At 44.9% G+C, this 14,845-nt stretch overlaps 1 protein-coding gene across 2 annotated transcripts in view; it reads left to right on the top strand.

Moving 5' to 3' along the window:
- Window positions 1–14,845, top strand: part of LOC138638921 (zinc finger protein 484-like) — a 143,147-nt gene that overhangs the window by 116,243 nt on the left and 12,059 nt on the right. Inside the window, exon 1 of one of the 2 annotated variants that reach the window (XM_069728672.1) lies at window positions 5,697–5,909. The exons of the other annotated variant lie outside the window; for it this stretch is intronic. The gene's annotated coding sequence lies outside the window, so the exon portion shown is untranslated. Of the gene's footprint in view, window positions 1–5,696; window positions 5,910–14,845 lie in introns of those variants that run through there. 2 annotated transcript variants of the gene reach the window in all.

Genomic DNA, 14,845 nt, shown 5'->3' with positions numbered 1-14,845 from the left:
GTAGCGCGGTGACCTAATTTCTATTTTATTATTCTTTATAAAGATACTAGATAAAGGTAAACCCCTCAAGATGTATACACTGACAAGCACTACATAGATTTCAGAACAATGACATCACCCCACATTCTATCAAATCCACCATTTTTTGCTAATGGGTTCCCAATATTCAAGTGCACCCATTATGGCATATATGCCATATATCATAACTGATGCAGACAGTAAACAATGATTTAGCAGTGATCAACAAAGCATAATAAACGATGTACTCATCAGATTAGAGATTCAGGGATGTTCATTTTTTTTCCCTTCCACATTCCAAAAATTCCTGTGAAGCACCTGAAGGGTTAATAAACTTCTTGAATGTGGTTTTTGGCACCTTGAGGGGGGCAGTTTTTAGAATGGTGTCACTTTTGGGTATCTTCTTTCATATGGACCCCTCCAAGTGACTTCCAATGTGATGTGGTCCCTAAAAAAAAAAAATTATGTTGTAAAAATGAGAAATCGCTGGTCACCTTTTAATCTTTGTGACTTCCTAACAAAAAAAATTTTTGGTTCCAATATTGTGCTCTTGTAAAGTAGACATGTGGGAAATGTTACTATGTTATTAAGTATTTTGTGTGACATATCTCTTTGATTTAAGGGCATGAAAATTCTAAGTTTAAAAGTTGTGCAATTTTCCAAATTTTCGTCAAATTTCAGTTTTCTTCACAAATAAACGCAAGTCATATCGAAGAAATGTTACCACTAACGTGAAGTACAATATGTCATGAAAAAACAGTCTCACTCCTCCTGTCAGTGTATTGCCGGCGGCTGGGTAAAGTGGTCACATCTGCCGATGTCTGTTCCACACCTGAGATCGTCGTGGGACACTCTGATTACCTGGACTACGGTGGACAATGAGTATATGTTGGTTTAATATTTTACATTATTTCTAGGAGACAGGGGCGTCGGGGATTTGGTGTGACGAGAGTATAAAGGGTTTTTACTCTTCGCCACGACAGCACCTACTGGAGAGAGGGATCCACCCCATAGGAACAGGAAACCTACAGAAAATAAAAGGGGGCGGTCCACCTCTCCTCCTCAGTTGGTTTCCTGGTCCTACAGGAACCACAGGATTCTCCTACAAGAAAACATACCTGGGCCAGTGCATGCCGCCTGTGCGGTGTCCGCGAGAACGGCAGGGGCTGCGGTCCAGAGGCAGCGTCGGGGGAGTTCCGTTTGACGGCTCCCTCCTTGTCTGGTGGATGGAGTGATGACCGGGTGCGGGGAGGGCCGCCCGGTCTCACTCAGGTGACGTGCCATCCGGTGTATGGAGCACATCCCTAACAGTCCCAGCGGCGGCCCGGGAATGGAGCAGGCCCCGACTGACATGACGGTCGCGCAGGGTGAAAACAGCGCTCTGGGACGCTGCCCGTTGCGGGATGCCGGGTCCGCGCATGCTCCGACCGACACAGATGCTCCTGCCCCGGCAGGGAAGATGTGACTTCCGGGGCACACAGGCCGAGGTACAAGCGGTGGGGGAAGCTCTGATAGGCGCATGCGCAGTACACCGCAGCTGCTGACCCGGAACTAAATGGAGGGCTTCCAGGCCACAAAGAAAGTGTGTATTTCTCTATAAAAGCGCAGTGTCGCTGGCAGGCGGCGATGCAATTATGTCATCCCCAGGCCGGACCACGAATCCTCTAGCAGGGGGCTCAGCAGTCAGGGACCGCTCTGGCAGAGGTTCCACAGATGCCAGTCGCAAGAGTGACGTAGCGGACTCCAGATCCAGGACTGGACCTCGGCTTCCTGATCCGGTACCGATGGCTTCACTGGGTGAGTGTTTAAATTTTGCCTATTGAGCTGGCATCCCTTTTCTCTCTCGCGTATTCCCCTTCTTTCAGGTCAAGAAGAGGCAAAAATCAAAACCTAAGCAGTGCGCCGTATGCAGTCAACCTCTCCCTGATTCTTACCCCAAGAAGCTATGTAAGGAATGCATCAGTGAGACCATGCAAGGGGCAGCGATGTCAGTTAGAGACATACGTGCTATAATTGGAAAGGAGTTGCAAGCTATTGCTCATCCTAACACAGCCTCAGAGTAAAAGCAAAAAGAAAGTAGCGTCCACCTCGGAATCCAATAATGACCGGGAAATAGCATCCTCTTCATCATCAGAAATTGAAGGGCAATCATGCTTCCCCTTGGATAGTGTGGATAACTTGGTGAAATCAGTAAAAAACACTATGGGGTGTGAGGAGACAACAGGTGCTCAAACCACGCAGGACATAATGTTTGCAGGTTTGGCAGAGGGGAAAAGGTGAGCCTTCCCAGTTATTCTGGCGGTTTGTGGATGAAAAGTTGGAAAGGGGACACGCAGTCGAAATCAAAGATCTGCGCCATCCCATGTGAAGGTGAGTTTCTCTTTGGGAAAAACCTAGACTACATACTCACCAAGGCAAAAGAAAGGAAAAAGGCTTATTATTCTTCTCACAGGGGGAAAAAATAACAGCTAGTTCGTGGATATTGAGTATATTCAGGGAAGGAATAAAAATAGGATTCCTTCAGATTCCCCATGATTCATTTATTGTAACATCCCTCAATTCGCCAATACAACAAAAAGCCCTTGAGATAGAAATTCAAAACCGATTAACCAAAAGGTTCTTAGTTAAGCTTCCAGAAGGGCAAGAAGGTAGAGGATTTTACTCTCCCTTATTCCTAGTTCCCAAGCCCGATGGTTCATTTAGAACAGTCATAAATATGAAAAAACTTTAATAAATGTATTCAAAACCATAAATTTAAAATTGAATCAATCAGATCCACCATTAAGGTTCTTTTCCCAAATTGCATGATGGGGGGCATTCATCTAGAAGATGCATATTACCATCTCCCTATCCATGGGATACCAAAGATAACTCAGGGTCACAGTAACATTCAAAGGCGAAATCTGTCACTTCCAGTATACAGCCATGCCCTTTTGGCCTCTCCACAGCACCAAGAATCTTCACCAAAGTGATGTTGGAGGTGATGGCTTACCTTCGTCAAAAAGACACCTTAATTATCCCTTACCTTGATGACTTTTTAGTCGTCGGGAATTCGGCGGTCCAGTGTGCTAAACGTTTAGCTCACACTTTCTCATCTTTACAGAATCTAGGCTGGATCATCAACTTCAAGAAGTCCAGACTTATCCCACATTTCCTCCAGACGTTTTTAGGGTTCCATCTAGACTCCACAAGCCAAAAGTGTGTACTTCCTCAGGTAAAGGTACTGCTCATTAAAAATAAGGTTACAGCTGCCATGCACAAACCACGAATGTCTCTGAGAGAAGCAATGTCATTGTTAGGATCCCTTACCTCCGGTACCCCAGCAGTTCAGTGGGCACAATACCATACCCGGATACTGCAACATCAGATTCTCTGAGAGGAAAGACTGCTACTTGGTCACCTTGAGAAAAAATTAACCTTATCCCAGGAAGTCTTAATTTCTCTAATATGGTGGCTAGATAGTAACCATTTGGCGGGTGGTGTCCCGTGGGTAATAACACCATCCCATACTTTAACCACTGATGCTAGAAACATCTGTTATCCCTTTCTACAGTTCACATCAGGGGAGAAAACAACCAACAAGCAGACTTCATAAGTCGATATACACTACGACAAGGGGAATGGTGCCTAAATCATCGTTTCTTCAAAGAGATAGTATCTCTATGGGGTCATCCTCAAATAGATCTTTTTGCCACGAGGAAGAACAAATGAGTACGGAAATTTGCCTCCCTATCCTTGGCAGATCATCCAGACATTCTAGACGCTCTTCAAATTCCTTGGCGGTTCAATCTGGCATACGTCTTCCCTCCGATAATACTATTGCCACAAGTTATTTGGAAAATCAGAGAGAAGGAAGCAAGGATAATATTAATAGCACCATTTTGGCCCAAGAGACCATGGTTCTCGTGGCTTTAAACCATGACGATATCAGACCCCTGGGTCCTCCACTCAATCCCCAACCTACTCTCTCAGGGACCTTTCTTCCACCCTCGGGTAGACAGTCTCCACTTGACGGCCTGGAACTTGAAAGGCAGATACTAAAATCAAGGGGGTTCTCGGAAGGATTAATTGGTACACTCCTGTAGAGCAGGAAAGTCTACCACAAGAATCTACACTAAAATATGGAGGAAATTCCTACAGTTCCATACAACTTCTGATCCTACAGCTAGGGCCCATCTTAGAATTCGAACAAAAGGGAAAAGAATAAGGTCTATCTGTAAATACATTAAAAGTCCATGTGTCAGCACTAGGGGCCCTCTATGGCCATAATGTTGCAGGGAATAAATGGGTGTCCCGAGCTTGTGAGCGGATCAGTCCCGTTAACATACCCAGAATTCCTCCCCGGGATTTAAACTTGGTCCTAGACGCTCTAACAGAACCTACTTATGAGCCAATAGATACAGCATCCCCCAAACACCGATCACTCAAAACGGCCCTCTTGGTAGCACTAACATCTGCTAGGAGAACTAGTGACATTCAAGCTTTGTCTATAGATCCACCTTTCCTACTGATGTTTCAGGATAGACTGATTTTTAAACCAGACATCTCATACCTTCCTAAGGTGGCGGGAAAATTTCATAGGTCACAATAAATACTTCTACCCACCTTCTTTAAGGACCTCTCCACTCCTGAGGAACAGAAGTTTCACACCCTGGATGTCAGAAGAATAGTATTAAAAGATATTGAAAGGACTAGGAGTTGGAGGCAGTGTAGGGCTTTGTTCATATCCTTCCCGGGCCGCAAGAAGGGGTATGGAATCACAAGGGGCACCCTATCCCAGTGGATTAGGGATGCTATCCATCTGGCTTACTTTGCAAGAAATGAAAATCCCCCGGAGGGCATTAAAGCGCATTCTACTAGAGCAATGGCATCTTCCTGGGCGGAAAGGGGAAGTGTTCCAATTAAAGACAAATGTAAGGCGGCAATGTGGTCAGCTCCTTCTACTTTCTATAATCACTATAGGCTTGATCTCTCGTCAGCTTTCGACTTGGACTTTTCAACACTCCAAATGACCTTGTTCCAGAAGGTTTGTGCTGTTTTGTATATTGTAGGTGAGCTACTTCATGGCATTTGCGCATTAATAGCTTTCTTGTGACTCGACCATGCAGCCCATTTTTCTTCAAGTACATCCTTATTGTGCATCTTGAAACAGCCACACCACTAGTTTTCAGAGATTCCCGCATTTCAGCTGATGTTGTGGGTTTTTCTTTGCATCCTGAACAATTTTCCTGGCAGTTGTGGATGACATTTTTGTTGGTCTACTTGACCCGTGGTTTTTTTTTTTTTTTTTTTTACAGAGCCCCTGATTTTCCATTTGTTAAAGGGACACTGTCACCTGAATTTGGAGGGAACAATCTTCAGCCATGGAGGCGGGGTTTTTGGGTGTTTGATTCACCCTTTCCTTACCCGCTGGCTGCATGCTGGCTGCAATATTGGATTGAAGTTCATTCTCTGTCCTCCATAGTGCATGCCTGTGCAAGGCAAGATTGCTTTGTGCAGGCATATACTACAGAGGACAGAGAATGAACTTCAATCCAATATTGCAGCCAGCATGCAGCCAGCGGGTAAGGAAAGGGTAAATCAAAAAACCCCAAACCCCGCCTCCATGGTTGAAGATTGTTCCCTCCAAATTCAGGTGACCGTGTCCCTTTAATCACAGTGTGAGCGCTGCTGACTGGCATTATCAATTCCTTGGATATCTTTTTGTATCCCTTTTCTGTTTTATACAGTTCAACTACCTTTTCCCATAGATCCGTTGACAATTCTTTTGGTTTCCCCATGACTCACAATCCAGAATTGTCAGTGGCTGGATGAAAGATGCAAGAGTCTGTCTGGATCCCAGGAAGTCACTCGGCTTTTATGCACACTGATTACAAGGAAACAGGTCACAGGTGAGGATGCTACCTTTAGTAGCCAGTCACACCCACTTGTGTCAACTTCTGTGCATGTTATCAGGCCAAAATCACCAGGGGATGTGAACTTTTGATCTGGGTCATTTGGATGCTTTGGGTTATCGTTATGATTTAAAAAGCGAAAACACAATAAATGGCTTCACCCAACCACTAACCATGAGTGGAGAAAGTTTTCGTGTTATCATTTATATTCTCTGAAAAAAGGCAAGAAAGCTAAAATTCTGCTGGTGTATGTAAACTTTTGAGCACAACAAATATATACCGTACTTTATATATAATAGTAGAAAGAGGAACAGCACAACACTTTCACTTATCTCTGGGTGCACATATTACATATCATTTCTTCTCTAATTTTTACCTCAGTAGAGTTTGTATGTCGGGACATAGGTGCTACAGTCTAGACTTGGGGCGGCCTGACCTGAGAGGGTTAGGTCGCAACTAGTTATGTGGCTGTATGACCTCCGGACTATGGCTTTTATTAGGTTGAGTCCGGAGTGTCAGGGCGGCTATATGCGCCGAAAATGTCTGTATGGCACGAATACAAGGAATATAAAGATATAGCAGTAAGCTCTGCATAATGAGGATACATTGGTGCGCTATAATAGATCACTGCACCAAGAGATTGCCACGGTTATATTGAGGCTAGAATCAGCTTTGGCTAGGAAAGGGTGTCTGCCGGGTGCTGTTTAGCGCAGTATGCGCAAGCGCCAACCTTATAATGAAGGATTGACCTTCTGATATGAGATGCCACTACAAAGATGGCGATATAGAGCGCTTATGCGCATGCGCCGATGCCAGTGATTGGTCCGCGGTCTAGCACAGTGATGTGACGTAGCGGACATGCGCAGTTGTTCTTAGTGAACGCTGAACTCCATGAGGATGTCTTCCATTAACAGCAAACAGCTCCGGGGGTAAGATATGTGAATAATATGATAAAGATCATGACACGTGGCAGCACTAACACATAATGAGGCACTGTATAACGCACTAGAGCACTTTATAATGTTAATGAGTAATGTTGATATGTAAATATAAACTATAAACACATGTACTGTATCACTAATGGCTGATTAAGGCTTGTTATGGCTTTAAACGTATATATATGCATTAGAATGGTTTACCCACTTTCATCTATAACTGTTCACAATAACAGTAATCTTGACCAGGGTGTGCCCAAACTATAACATGCCACTGTAGTTCCCTCTTTTTCAAGGGACCAAAAGTAATTGGACAGTTATCTTATAAGCTCTTTAGTGGGGTGTATGGGCTTTTCCCTTGTTAATCCTTCATCAATTAAGCAAGTAAAAGGTCTCAAGCTGATTCCAGGTGTGGTACTTACATTCAGACGCTGTTGCTGTGAACCCACAAAATGTGGTTAAAGGCGAGCTTAGTGAAGTGATTTACACTAACTCCCCCAGATTTTCAAGGGCCAGCAGGAGTGCACCTGACGCTGCCAGAACTGCTACTTTTTCCAGGGCTTTTGCTCACAAGGTGCAATCCATTAATCATCATTAAAAATAGAAAGGTGAGATTAGACTTTGCCAAGAAACATCTGAAGAAGCCGCCAGTTCTTTAACAGCATTCTTTGGGCAGATAAAACTAAGATCAACTTATTCCAGAATGATTGGAAGTATGGAGAAGGCTTGGAACGTCTTGTGATCCAAACTATAGCACATCACCTGTAACACATGGATGAGGTACAAGTGGTGATCCAGTGATAAGACTTTGTCCCAAGTATAAAACATACAGGTCCTTCTCAAAAAATTAGCATATAGTGTTAAATTTCATTATTTACCATAATGTAATGATTACAATTAAACTTTCATATATTATAGATTCATTATCCACCAACTGAAATTTGTCAGGTCTTTTATTGTTTTAATACTGATGATTTTGGCATACAACTCCTGATAACCCAAAAAACCTGTCTCAATAAATTAGCATATCAAGAAAAGGTTCTCTAAACGACCTATTACCCTAATCTTCTGAATCAACTAATTAACTCTAAACACATGCAAAAGATACCTGAGGCTTTTATAAACTCCCTGCCTGGTTCATTACTCAAAACCCCCATCATGGGTAAGACTAGCGACCTGACAGATGTCAAGAAGGCCATCATTGACACCCTCAAGCAAGAGGGTAAGACCCAGAAAGAAATTTCTCACCAAATAGGCTGTTCCCAGAGTGCTGTATCAAGGCACCTCAATGGTAAGTCTGTTGGAAGGAAACAATGTGGCAGAAAACGCTGTACAACGAGAAGAGGAGACCGGACCCTGAGGAAGATTGTGGAGAAGGACCGATTCCAGACCTTGGGGAACCTGAGGAAGCAGTGGACTGAGTCTGGTGTGGAAACATCCAGAGCCACCGTGCACAGGCGTGTGCAGGAAATGGGCTACAGGTGCCGCATTCCCCAGGTAAAGCCACTTTTGAACCATAAACAGCGGCAGAGGCGCCTGACCTGGGCTACAGAGAAGCAGCACTGGACTGTTGCTAAGTGGTCCCAAGTACTTTTTTCTGATGAAAGCAAATTTTGCATGTCATTCGGAAATCAAGGTGCCAGAGTCTGGAGGAAGACTGGGGAGAAGGAAATGCCAAAATGCCTGAAGTCCAGTGTCAAGTACCCACAGTCAGTGATGGTGTGGGGTGCCATGTCAGCTGCTGGTGTTGGTCCACTGTGTTTCATCAAGGGCAGGGTCAATGCAGCTAGCTATCAGGAGATTTTGGAGCACTTCATGCTTCCATCGGCTGAAATGCTTTATGGAGATGAAGATTTCATTTTTCAGCACGACCTGGCACCTGCTCACAGTGCCAAAACCACTGGTAAATGGTTTACTGACCATGGTATTACTGTGCTCAATTGGCCTGCCAACTCTCCTGACCTGAACCCCATAGAGAATCTGTGGGATATTGTGAAGAGAAAGTTGAGAGACGCAAGACCCAACACTCTGGATGAGCTTAAGGCCGCTATTGAAGCATCCTGGGCCTCCATAACATCTCAGCAGTGTCACAGGCTGATTGCCTCCATGCCACGCCGCATTGAAGCAGTCATTTCTGCCAAAGGATTCCCCACCAAGTATTGAGTGCATAACTGAACATTATTATTTGTTGGTTTTTTGTTTGTTATTAAAAAACACTTTTATTTGATTGGATGGGTGAAATATGCTAATTTATTGAGACAGGTTTTTTGGGTTATCAGGAGTTGTATGCCAAAATCATCAGTATTAAAACAATAAAAGACCTGACAAATTTCAGTTGGTGGATAATGAATCTATAATATATGAAAGTTTAATTGTAATCATTACATTATGGTAAATAATGAAATTTAACACTATATGCTAATTTTTTGAGAAGGACCTGTAGCTTTTATTTAGCCATTTAAAAAATGCTCCAAATACATTGGCAGTAGTGCAGATAAGATACTAGTGGCAGGACCTACGCATCGACATACGTCTGGCTCATGGTGACCATGAATCACCACTTGTACCTCATTGTATCTACTTCAGCTGCTCTGACTTGATCTGCACGTGGATGTAAATTCTCCACACCCTGGAAGGTGAGCGGATACCACTAATTTTCTTCACATGGTGGAGGCAGTGTGATGGCGCAGGCATGCATGGCTTCCGATGATCCCGAGTCCCTATGGTTTAATGATGATGATTGATGCTCAGATCCAACTAAATGCAGCAAGATTGATTAGACTGCGCTTCACAGGACAGATGGAAAATGATCCAAAACATCCTGCGAAAAAGAAGTGGAGTATTCTCCAATGATCAAGTCATCACCAGATCTCAGCCCCATTGAGTTGCATTTCACAGGCTGAAGACAAAACCGAAGGCAGAAAAAGCCACAGACAAGCGACAGATGAGGAGACCAGCGATGGTGATGTCCATGGCCTCCAGACTTCAGGCCATCATTGCTGCAAAGCCTCACACAAGAGACCAGCGATGGTGACGTCCATGGCCTCCAGACTTCAGGCCATCATTGCTGCAAAGCCTCACACAGGAGGAGACCAGCGATAGTGACGTCCATGGCCTCCAGACTTCAGGCCATCATTGCTGCAAAGCCTCACACAGGAGGAGACCAGCGATAGTGACGTCCATGGCCTCCAGACTTCAGGCCATCATTGCTGCAAAGCCGCACACAGGAGGAGACCTGCAATGGTGATGTCCATGGCCTCCAGACTTCAGGCCATCATTGCTGCAAAACCGCACACAGGAGGAGACCTGCAATGGTGATGTCCATGGCCTTCAGACTTCAGGCCATCATTGCTGCAAAGCCTCACACAGGAGACCAGCGATGGTGACGTCCATGGCCTCCAGACTTCAGGCCATCATTGCTGCAAAGCCTCACACAGGAGGAGACCAGCGATGGTGATGTCCATGGCCTCCAGACTTCAGGCCATCATTGCTGCAAAGCATCACACAGGAGGAGACCAGTGATGGTGATGTCCATGGCCTCCAGACTTCAGGCCATCATTGCTGCAAAGCCTCACACAGGAGGAGACCAGCGATGGTGATGTCCATGGATGGCCTCCAGACTTCAGGCCATCATTGCTGCAAAGCCTCACACAGAAGGAGACCAGCGATGGTGATGTCCATGGCCTCCAGACTTCAGGCCATCATTGCTGCAAAGCCTCACACAGGAGGAGACCAGCGATGGTGATGTCCATGGATGGCCTCCAGACTTCAGGCCATCATTGCTGCAAAGGATTCTCTGCAAAGGATTAAAGATGACCATTTTATTTACGGGAAAGTTAATTTGTACAATTACTTTTGAGCCCCTGAAATGAGAAGGATTTGTAGAAAAATGGCAGCAATTCCTAAACATTTCACAGGAGATATTTGTTCATCCCCTTTAACCCCTTAACGACCGCCGATACGCCTTTTAACGGTAGCAGTTAAGGGTACTTAAACCACAGCTTAACGGTGCGGAGGAATAAGGGTATAGCGCCCCCCAGAGTTGGAATTTCTCCAGGGTCTCCAAGACAACATGATTCGGTTCGGTTTTTACCGACCCCCGGTCTTGCTGTTGACATTATTAATGGCGACCGCAAAAAAGAAAAAAAAATCAGCTGTCCCCCAACCCCCCTCCTTCCTCCGGTAGAAAGAATATGGCGGGTGCAGTGCGCCCGCTAAGATGTGCCTGCCTGCACCCGGCAACCGATGAGAATTTTCTCTGGCTGCTGGGTCTTGATTACCGTAGTAGACCCTATCACCGTGATCACAACCCCCAATCTATAGTATATTTGGCAGCACTTGGGCTGCGTCTCTCTCTTCTCTCCTTGTAGTTGTTCTGGGAGAGAAGAGAAACAGACTACAGTTCAAGCGCTGCCCTGTCAGAATTTTTAAAAAAATTTCTGCGTCCACAAACCCAATAAGTCGTCGAATTACCCACCCCCGTTCTCCGTAATCGCAGCAACCCCCTTGCCAGGGGATTATAAAAACATATATATTTTTTAATTTTTTGCGATTAGGGTTAGCAGGAAAAAAAATACTAGTGTTAGATTATGGTTAGTTTTTCGTTAGGCAGGCAAATAAATAAATGGGCGGCAGAACTTTCAGCACAGAGCCAGCGTCCAGAATCTGCGTCTGAAGTAGGGCAGGTTTCCGGCATTGAGGATGACTCTTCTCCACGGGATCCCACAGCCCGATGGTAATGGAGTCGGTCGTCACTGCTGAAGCTTCACAAGCCGGACCAAGTACCGCAGTCGCCCCACCTCTGTGTATAATGGCACTTCATTTACTCCTCAAATTCCCTATTTTCTGCCACCCCTGGAATAAGAGTAGATGTCACCAATTTTACAACCATTGATTTTTTTTCAAAATTTTAATTAGCCAAGAAGTCCTACCCGCCAAACAAACTTATATTTTAATTAATTTTATTTTTAATCTTTATTTTTATATAGTGCTAGTATATTCCGCAGCACTTTACAGGTTGCATACATTATCATCAATGTCCCTGATGGGGCTCACAATCTAAATTCCCTATCAGTATGTCTTTGGAGTGTGGGAGGAAACCGGAAAACCCGGAGGAAACCCACGCAAACACAGAGAGAACATACAAACTCTTTGGAGATGTTGTCCTTGGACTCCAGCGCTGCAAGGTTGCAGTGCTAACTACTGAGCCACCGTGCCGCACGCCCTAATATGCCAACAATACATCTTCCAAAAACCCACTGCCTTTCATTCCTGGATACCCACAAATGTCCCCGAAATAAAATTTTGGGGGGACATTACCCTAAATATGTAATTAGTAAAAAAAAAAGACTCCTACTGGGCAACAAAAGCTGTCCACAGCACCCCTGTATTAGCAGCTGTCATGTCCCGAGTCCGTTATGAAGCCCTGATGAGATTCCTCCACTTCAGTGACTATTCCCAAACCCCCCGACAACTATGATTGGCTAAATAAATTGAGATCCCTAATTTCCCTCCTAAAAAATTAATTTCTAAATTCCTATACCCCAGAGAAAAATGTGGCAGTCGGCGAGTCCTTGATGAGCCACAAGGGCCGACTGTCGTTCCGCCAATTTATCCCCTTCAAACACCAAATACGGCATTAAATTGTACAAAACTTATGAGAGCTCATCAGGGTACCCGTCCAACTTCCTAATTTTTGAAGGTAGGGACAACTATTACACAAGCATCCCCCTATATAAATCCCTCCACGCTGCAAATACAGGGGTCTGTGGTACAGTCAGGAAAAACCGAGTGGGGTTTCCGTCACAGTTGGTGTTAAGACATTTGGAGAAGGGGACATCATTCTCACTCTCAAGTGACCAACTTCTTGCAGTGAAATGGAATGATAAGTACGACGTCTACATTCTGACCACACTGCATGCGGACACCACTGTGACGGTCCGAGACAGGGGCGCCACCAGAGACGAACAAAAAGCAATCTGTCACAGATTATGACAAATTTATTGGTGGCATTGACCTGTCAGACCAGGTTCTCCAACCATACCTGGTGAAGCAGAAGACCAGGGCCTGGTACAAAAAGGTGGCAATCTACCTTATCCAAACTGCCACATACTACAATTTATGTCCTGTGCAAAAAGTCCCTAGGACCGCTTACATTCCTCTAGTTTCAAGAAAAAATTGTTGAGGGTCTCATGTTTGAGTTGACGGCACCCGGGGAAGCCTTCGAGTCTGAGGATTCCCAGAGACTTTCAGAACGCCATTTTTCTCACCCTGTCCCTGTCACTCCCACGCAAAAGTATCCTCAAAAAAGATGCCAGGTTTGTATTAAGCATGGTAGATTCCTGGTTCTATTGCTCCACGTTCCCATCCCAACCAGGCCTTTGTATCTCCCTGTTTTGAGACCTACCACACCACCTACAATTATTAGTTTTTGTTTTTTTTTCAATAATTTTTATTTTCTGCTTAGTGGCGCCAGTAGAGTAATTTGGAACAAGTAATAAAGAATATTTTCACCAGTAGATCCCATTTTACCCCATTTCAAAATTAATTCCAGGACTTGATCAATCACATACCAAACTACTATTCCAACAAATTCTCATCCACATACCCACGTCTGTACACTGCTGAGTGTGGACCCCACAAATGTTCTTAGGTCATCTGAAAATTAATTCTAGGACTTGGATTAGTTACAAACATTTTTGACCATTTATCTAACGTTGACTGCTTTTATGACTGTCTTGTGTAAGATGGCTGCCGAACGAGTCCCGGAGGGAGATAGGTGTCATTGCGGCTATTAGCTGCGGTGATGTGAGCTTGGAAGTATGCTCCAGGACATATAGTGCTGAGAGAGTTGTTTGGGCCACACCAGGGCCAGGTTTTACGAGCAGTCATAAGAGATGGGTGAAAATGACTGCCCACATATCCCCACCCCAGGGCCGTGGTTTGGTTAATAAAATGGAGGCCAATTGCCTCATTCAATGTCATTGGCTGGAGGTGTGGAGACCTCCCATGTGTGTGCTAAAAACACTGACCAGAGTGGGCCGACCTGTATTATTATATGGACTGTGTATTTGTTTCTGTTTGCTTTTCACCTTGTGCCGGACAAGGCTGTTCATATGTTTTGACTATCCAGAGCGGTTTATGCAGTTTTAATAAACTTGCTTGGACATTTCCACAATATCCTGTGCCTACAGCAACCACAGCCGAGTGTGTACAGACTCCTACAATTGGTGCTAGAAACACGGGCACGAATCCCAAGAGGCAGTGAGACTGCCAATACCGCATGTCCTGGGTTAAGTCTGTTGCAAGCCAGCAAGCATCGCCAGACAAAATGGAGGATCTGCTGAAACACTTGGTCCAGTCGCAGCAGCAGCAAGAGACCAACAGGCTGTTGTTACAGCAGAGCCAGCAGGAGCAACGGCAGCAAATGCAACTTCTGGCAACTGTCATCCAGGGCAGGACAAGCGCCTGCAGTGCTGTCCCTCAGACAGGAGGGCCGCAATCATGTCCCGTAACAGTAAATGGAGTGCAAGTGACTGGTCTGCTGGAGTCAAGGTGTTTGCTAACCCTAGTGAGTGCTACCATTCCCCATCGGCTGATTACTGGAAAAAGAGCGGGTGTACGCTCTATCCATGGTGACGCCAAGGACTATCCTGTGTCTCAAATGGTCATTAGGATTAGGATTATTTAGTCTAGAAAAAAGACGACTGAGGGGCGATCTAATAACCATGTATAAGTATATAAGGGGACAATACAAATATCTCGCTGAGGATCTGTTTATACCAAGGAAGGTGACGGGCACAAGGGGGCATTCTTTGCGTCTGGAGGAGAGAAGGTTTTTCCACCAACATAGAAGAGGATTCTTTACTGTTAGGGCAGTGAGAATCTGGAATTGCTTGCCTGAGGAGGTGGTGATGGCGAACTCAGTCGAGGGGTTCAAGAGAGGCCTGGATGTCTTCCTGGGGCAGAACAATATTGTATCATACAATTATTAGGTTC

The sequence above is a fragment of the Ranitomeya imitator genome, chromosome 5 (assembly GCF_032444005.1).
Source record: "Ranitomeya imitator isolate aRanImi1 chromosome 5, aRanImi1.pri, whole genome shotgun sequence".
NCBI lineage: Eukaryota > Metazoa > Chordata > Amphibia > Anura > Dendrobatidae > Ranitomeya > Ranitomeya imitator.
This window is presented reverse-complemented; position numbering and strand designations above follow the sequence as displayed.